This window comes from Trichechus manatus, unplaced genomic scaffold, assembly GCF_000243295.1.
Source record: "Trichechus manatus latirostris isolate Lorelei unplaced genomic scaffold, TriManLat1.0 scaffold00024, whole genome shotgun sequence".
Taxonomy (NCBI): domain Eukaryota; kingdom Metazoa; phylum Chordata; class Mammalia; order Sirenia; family Trichechidae; genus Trichechus; species Trichechus manatus.
In genome coordinates, this window is record NW_004443960.1 from 22,945,989 (window position 1) to 22,954,298 (window position 8,310).

The following is an 8,310-nucleotide window of genomic DNA, read 5'->3' on the forward strand; positions in this document are numbered from 1 at the left end:
GGGGCGCCGGCTCTGGGCCCAGAGCGCGCTAGGCCTCGTCTACCGCAGGCGGCTCCGCGCGCTCCCCCGGAGCCAAGGCTGGGACACCGCGGAGCGCGGCCGCCTTCGGGACCCCAAGGACCTTCTACTTTATTTCAATTGGTGAAACTCCGCCTTCTGTTGAACACGAACTAAGGGACCGTCAATTGCTGGGGTAGCCCAAAGTGGCACAAACGGTTAAACGCTGGTCTATTAACTGAAAGATTGGCAGGGTTCGAATCCACCCGGAGGCACCTTGGCAGACAGCCTTAACGATCTATACCTGAAAGATCAGCCATTGAAAACCCCATGGAGCACAGTTCTACTCTGACACACGTGGGGTATAATCGACTACCACAGCAACTGATTTTAACCTTCTAGGACCTTTACATACTTTTACTTATCGATTGATATTTAAAAGTTACTACTACGGCTAGAGCTCAAAAACACGTGGAAAGAAGCCAGACACGAAAGAGTGCATGTGGTGTGATACCAGGTACATGACGTTCAGAATGGACAAAACTCATCTATGGGGACAGCTATCAGAACGGTGCTTGCTGAGCAGGAGGCTGGCAGGTTGAACGGGAAAGGGATCTGAGAAGGGACGATAAAAATGTTCAATATCTTCATTGGTATAGTACTTACTCCCAGGTGTATACATTTGTAAAAACGCACCAGTTTGTACTCTTACGATGTACACTTTTCATCACTATGTAAATTTTACCGCAAATTTTTAAAAAATTGTTGCCTGAAAATCATACGGTGCAGACCAGTACATAGTATGATACCACTTAGTAAAAAAATAAAAGGCAATGTGTGTCTGTTATTAGCATCCACTCACTCATACACACAGAAACAAACCCAAGTAAATGTACTTTTTTAAAACTGCAGCTTTCAGAACCGGGTCTTGGCTGCCATAGATGAGTTAGTAGGAGGTCACCACCGGAACTCGAGACAGTCACTCAAGCAAAGGAAGAATTGACCCAACCCTGAAGGTGGGAAGTTGTGGGGGATGAGCAGAAGCCCCGTGGGAGGGACTGTGTCCTTCATAAAGTGCCAGGCCAGTTATAGGCATTTCTAGGCAGAGCCCACACTCCCCCAAGCCAGCGTTGCCTAGGAACCCCTCACAGTGTTTGGATTGGACTAACTTTGGGAAGGTAATGATGCAAAGACACTTGGTGGGATAGTCTGACAATGCTAGAAGCTTTTCTCGGAGGGGATCAGAGGTCAATCTCTGACCTGCTGCACTGTCTTCCTGGTTTGGTGGTCTTGGCTCAGGCTTGGGCCATTTTCTGGGGCAAGCAGAGAGCAGTGTGGCTTCCCTCACTGGCCACCTTTGCAACTTTACAAAGGATATGCTGATAAAGGGCACAGAGGAAGCATAAGAATTACCAAACTCTAGGAAAAAGGAAGGAGTCCTTGGGTGGTGCAAACTGATAACAAGCTGGACTGCTGACAGAAAGGTTGAAGGTTTGAGGCTACCCAGAGGTGCCTCGAAAGAAAGGTCTGGCAATCTACTTCCAAAAAATAAGCCATTGAAAATCCTCTGACACACATGGGGTCTCCATGAGTTGGAATTGACTCAATGGCAACTGGTAAGAAGCAATGAAATTGAAGCCAGCCAGACAATCTCAAGATCAGAGAATGAGACACTTAAAAGATAAACAGCATCATGATAAATGAAGAAGAAATTAAAATTGTCAACAATTTCATTCTACTTGGCTCAACAATCAACATCTGTGGAAGCAGTAGTCAAGATCTGCATTGGGCAAATCTGCTGCAAAAGATCTTTAAAGATTGAAAAAGCAAAGATGTCACTTTCATGACTAAGTTGTGTCTGACCAACCCATGATCTTTTCAATAGCCTCACAGACATGTGAAAGTTGAGTTATGAAAAAGGAAGACAGGAGAATTGATACATTCAAACTGTGGTGTTGTCTAGGAATATTGAATATACCATGGACTGCCAAAAGAATGAACAAATCAGTTTTCGAAGAAACACAATCAGAATGTTCCTTAGAAGTGAAGATGGCAAGACTTTGATTTGCTTACTTTAGACACCGTCAGGAAAGACCAATCAGTAGAAGAGGACATCACATAGAGGGTCAACGAAAATGAGGGAAACCCTCTATGAGATGGATTGACACAATAGCTGCAACAATGGACTCAAATATAGCAATGATCATGAGGATGGTGCAGGACCAGGCAATGATTTATTCTGTTATACATAAGGTCACCATGAGTAGGAGCTGACTCAAGGGCAACTAACAACAACAATAGTAATAACTGAACTAAAGGAGAAGTTCAAAGCGTCAGAACTTCAACTAAAGCAGCAATCTACAAGTTACTGACATTCACTCCGACAGAAGGAGGTAGAGATCAGACTACTTAAAGCAAGAGAGACTGCGCTGCAGGATCAGGTGCTGCAGCTGCAGTCAGCCGCTCCGTCAGTCCACTCCGGAGCTGGAGGGGGACCGGCAGCCACTGCACCACCTTCATTCCTGTATGGTACCAGTCATCATGCTGCAGCTTTTCATGACGATGGCATGGACTGTGGTGACATCATTTGGTCACAACAAGAAATAAGCAGATTGTCCGATGAAGTTTCAAGACTTGAGTTTCAAATTAGTCATTAGAGGAATATTACTCAGACTTCTATGGCAACAGGAACCAAGAGCTCTGATCCAAGTGAAAAATGCAACCTGCAAAACACCATCAAGGAGCTTCAGCAGAAGCTAAGTCAGGCAATTGATAACCATCAACATGAAATGACAGTATTGCAGAATGTGCATCAACAGAAATTGACAGAAATGAGTTGTCAGCATCAAGAAGAATTGTGACTGTGGAGACTGAATCGAAGAATGAACAACTCTCACAACAAAGTGACTCGGGAACTGGAGTCCCTGATCACTCTAAAGTACATGAAATGCGAAAAGAAACCATTCAGCTTCTACAGTCTGAAAAAGTAGATTCTACCTCCTCACCCTACCCCCCTAAAAAAAGAAAAAACAACTGAGAAATTTGAGGCTAAGCTAAAAGGCCTCAATAAAAAATTATCTTCTGTAGAAAAGGACAGAGATGGTTTGAAGAGAGAACACGAACTGCTACATGTGGAAAAGAGATAAAATAATAGAAGAATGTGAAACCTTGAGGCTGGAATGTAGTAAACTGTAGGCTTATGAAATAATGTAATATTGTGACAGAAAGAAAAAGAATTCTTTCACCGAGTCTAGAGTCTATCGGTGGAAGAAGTGTTCAGACGACAACAAGCGTTGTCTGATGCTGAAAACGAAATTATAAGACTGCACAGAATAAACCAGGAGAGCAAAATCACTGAAGACAATCTGAAACTTAAGCATGTCCAAGTGTTAGAAAAAGAGAATTCATTATTAAGTCAAGAAAAGAACAACTTCAAATATCACTTTTAAAAGTGAACAATGAATGTGAAATAATTAAAAGTACCAAAAGAAAAAACCAACAACAAAAGCCAAACCCATTACCGTTGAGTCAATTCTAAAAGTACAGCTGAAAGACACTTGGATTTAGATTCATAATTAAATGATTTAAGATGTGATTTAGAGGCAAAAGAAAATGTATTTGATCAGATTATTACTGAAAAGGAAATACTGATAGCTGAGATAGAAGAACTGGGCAAACAGAAACAAGAAGCTACCAAGCACATGCTTTTTGATAAAAGATCAGCTATTCATAGGACAAAATGAGATAACATCATCAGTAAATTACAAGAAGATCACAAGGATAAAAAAAGTTTGTCAACTTGAAGATGATAAAATGAACATGACACAAGAATTACACATGGAGAAAGAAAAGTTAATTCAAAGTGAACTGGTGCTTACTGGTTTACATTCAACTCAGCAGAAGCTTGAGGATAAAGTAGAAGGTTTAATAAATCAGCTAAATAAGTCACCAAAAAATAACTTAAACATCCAGCAGGAAAACTTTGATCTGAAGGAACATATTATACAAAATGAAGAGACACTTTCTAAAGTCAAGAATGAGTTCGCTCAGTTTCTTAATCAAGACTCTAACAGTTTAAGGATGACTTATTGAAAGAAAAGGAAGCCGAAGTTATAAATGTAAAGCAAAATCTTTCAGAAATAGAACAACTTAATGAACATTTAAAGAAAGTTGCTTTTGTTCTCAAAATGGAAAATGAAAACTTGGTTTTAGCATGTACAGATGTAGAGAATTAGATATTAAACTTCTAAATGAAAAAAAATGTATCTTTAATGAAACAGATCGATCAGTTGTCCAAAGATGAGGTTGGTAAACTAATTCAGATTATCCCGCAGATAATCAGTGCATTTAGGAGCCGGTAAAAATTTGGAAAACAGTGTCTTCACGCTTGAATTTGTTCAGCTTTCTACACCCAGGATGTTGTTCACCTTCAACAGCAACTGCAGGCATATGCTGTGGAAAGAGAACAAGTATTAGCTGTTTTCAGTGAGAAGACTAAGGAAAATAGCCATCTCAAGGGAGTATCACAAAAAGATGGGTATAATTACTGCCAAAGAAGCAGTCCTCATTAAGCTGCAAAATGAAAATAAAAAATTGTCCATTAGACTTGAAAGCAATGGCTAGGATATGTTTAGAGAAACTGTTCAGAATTTATCACATATCATCCCAGAGAAAGATGTTGAAATGCATGCGTTAAGTCAGAAATGTCAGACTTTATTGACAGTTTTACAATCAGCAAAGATGATGAGCTTGGCTGTGTTAATAGTTGCAGGGCAATGGATTTCTCTTTTTACATGGCCTTTCTGGCCATAGCCTTATAACTCCCTCAAAATGATTGGCTGGGATATGCAAATAGGGTGTGTAATACTCTTGCAGGGATCCATCAGCGACTATGCAAATAAGGTGCCTGTGGCCTACCAAGGGGATTGGTCAGTTTTGCCATCTCACTAGGCTTAAAACAGTCAATCCCACAGAGGATGAGGGGAACCTCACTACCATCAAGAAGAAGAGCTGGGAGCAGAATGTGTCCTTTGGAGCCAGGGTCCTTGTGCTGAGAACCTCCACGACCCAGGAGCCAGAGAAAGCTGTAACACTGGAGATGGCTCCAGATGGCGTGAGACAGAGCGAGATGATACAATATGGTATGAGTGGTGAGAACCAGGAGGCTGGTGTGAGACAGCTGTAGTGGGCTTCCCAGCCCATGGCAAGAAGTGCTGCAGTGGGCTCGCCAACCCACAGAGTGAGAGAGCTGAGCGCCTTCAGGTAGGAGGCTTCCTAGCAGAGTGTGGTGCCTCCAGGCACTTATCAGTGGAGCTAAGGAGCTGTAATACTTGTTCAAGCGGGGCAGAAGCTGAGGTCAAGGGCTGGTGGTGGGCATGGCTGAGAGCAAGACCTGCGTATCTGCAGGCATGGTGGAGAAGGAAGGACCTGAGAGGTTGGAAGCTGTCCTGATTGACGAACTTATCCTGTCTCCTGAGTTGTTCCTGTTACTTCCAGGTTGAACCTGATCCCGAGCTGTAGCTTGTTACTTTCCTAATAAACTCCATAATCGTGAATATGGTCTGTAAGTTCTACGTGGCCATTGCAACAAATTACCAAACCCAGCAGAAAAGTAGAGAGTGCCATGGGAGGGACAGCTGGTGTCAGAATTGGTAAAAAGGTTGGAGAGTGGATGTATGTCTGACCTCTACTTCATAGGAATCAGCTTTGGGCTCATCTTAGCTCTCATCTCTGCCCCTGAAGTTTAGACAAGACTTCTGCCTCTATAGCACATTACAATAGTAATCAGTTTGAGGAGCTTGACAGAAACTCAATAAATTAAGACAGCAAATAAAGAAAATGAAAGAGTGGAAATAGCAGTGACAACCACAATTCAAAATATGCCACATGAGTTGGCCCAACTTCAGGAAGAACTTCATCAACCTCCGGCACAGGTTTTGGTTGAAAGTGATAATAATTCTAAATTACTAATGCATGATACTGACCTGATCCAAAATTATGAATGAAATGAAACCAAACTCAAAAATTTTGGTCAGGAGTTAGGACAAGTTTTGCATAGCATAAGGTAGCTTTGCAATACCAAGGGTCTCCTTTTAGGATAACTTTTACCATATCACTCCTTTGGATCATCGCTTATATCGTGTCATCAGAGTCTCTTAGGGCAATTAAGTCAGATATATTGACTGAGTCTTCTCAATTGTTGCATCAAGAGATAGAAGAGTTAAGAAAATCACTGCAGGAAAAAAGATGCAACAATTAGAACTGTCCAGGAAAATAATCAGAGATTGTCTGATTGGAGTTCTGCCACCTCAGAGCTAAAAGAAAAGAACATGAACAAACTGATTTAGAAATTAAGCAGATAAAGGAGAAACACGATATTTTACAAAAGTTACTTAAGAGAAGACTCTTAATCAACCAGAAGAAATAATTAATTTATTTAAATGAACATTTCATTTACAAAGCAAATGAGAACTTTTGAGGAAGTGATAAAAAACTTAAAAAAAAGCTTTTGAGGAAGGTGGTAACAAACCTGAAGGAGAGAATATTGATTTTAGAAACGGACATTTGTAACCTAAAAGAGGAAAATGAAAAAATAGTAGAGATATCCAGGTAAAAGGAATCAGAATGTCAAACATTACAAGAGACTGATACGCAGTTGTCTATGATGCTTCAAGAAAAAGTTTGCATGCCACGCAATGAAGAAGAAGGCTCTTGGTTTTGAGCAACTGTTGAAAGACAAGGGATAGGCAAGACTGGGGAGTTAAATCAGCTCTAAGTGCAGTTCAGTCAGTACAAGAGAAGACAGTTATGTTTCATCAGGAGAGAAACCAAGTTATGTTGGCCCTGAAACAGAAACAAATAGAAAACCGAGCCCTGCAGAATGAGGTTCAACATGTACCTCTTAAGAAGTACTTTGAACCAGGAGGTAGAGAGGTTATGTAACCATCTTTTAGAATCATAGATTTTTATATTCATGAAGTTTTGGCTGCCCAAGATAGAGAGTCTAAGCTAAAAAGAAAGTCACAGTATCGGAGGAAAAGCTAGTTTCATCCCATAAGGCAGTGGAAAATGCAAGCCATCAAGCCAGTTTGCAGGTAGAGACATTGTAGGAACAAAGGAATGTGGTCTCCACATAGAGAGATGAAACTGTATTGCAGCTTTCTTTCTCATGGGAACAAGTAAAGCACTATATTCTGTCACTAGGTGACCAACAAGAAGAAAAAGCTACGTATTCTGCTGGACTAGAAAAGCAAAAGCAACTTGTGACTGAATGAAAGGAAATAGCAGAAAATCTGGAAGGAAAGCTGGTGTCATTAGGAATGTCTGAATGAAGTGAATGCTTCCTTGGATCCAGTTGCATCAAGACTTACAGAGCAGTTAGAGCTGAAGGAACAACAAATGGAAGGACCTCAACACACACACACACAAAAGAAGCTCCAACAGGAAATGTTGCATGACATACAAAAGAAAGCAATGAGCTTAGTGAATAGTACAGAAGGAGAAGGGGGCAAAGTCCTAGTGAGAAACATTTTCATTGGACATTTTCACACCCCCAAGACCTTAGCGCCGTAAAGTGCTATGATTGATGGGAAGTGCCCTGGGTATCGAAAGGAAAGAAAGGGAGCAGTTGTTTAATGAAGATAAGGGTGGTGTTACCAGGTGGATAACAGGGTGGCTTGGAGGTGAATCAAAAAGTGTCCTGAAACACGTCTCTGAGACCAATCTGTGCTTGATAGTTCTTTTTCGGAACTTTCTGTTAAATTACTAAAAACAGAATCTCATCCATCTATTCCACAACCAAACCTTTCTATTTATGATATGACACTTTGGGTTCATCAGGAAAGAGAAAATTAGCTCAAAATTTACCACAAGGTTTTAAAGATACAACAGGATCCAGAACCAGTAGAAAAGCAGATGTGACTCTCTTCTTAACGCCTTGCCCCACAGCTGTACCTCTGATTAACCCAGCCTGACTTAGCTAGTATAACAGGGCATCTTCTTTTGAAACCCATTTCAAATGTTTTGCCCACATTTACACCTGACCACAGCACTGGAGTTGGGCTGAAAGACCTTTTAAAGCAATAGCTGATTCTCAAGACAGAGACAACACAGCACTTTATAGAAACTATGATCCCTCTGGGTGTGTACTTTATCACAAAGTGGCCTTTTGGAAAGTCAGGTTTTTGTTTTGTGGTAGTACTTTCTCCAAATTTAATAAAATAGTCTTAATGCCTTTTTAAAAAAATATCTTTTAATGGCTGTAAAGGTATTCACTAAATGGGATTGGAGGTTATGGTCAAAGGATATTCCTTT

General features: G+C 40.8%; 2 pseudogenes; both read left to right on the forward strand.

Moving 5' to 3' along the window:
* The window catches only part of LOC101346814 (thyroid receptor-interacting protein 11-like), a 3,623-nt pseudogene extending 177 nt beyond the window's left edge, over positions 1-3,446 (forward strand).
* A 1,926-nt stretch (positions 3,447-5,372) lies between these two features.
* On the forward strand, positions 5,373-7,970 carry LOC101347070 (thyroid receptor-interacting protein 11 pseudogene; annotated as a pseudogene).
* The last annotated feature ends 340 nt before the right edge of the window (positions 7,971-8,310 follow it).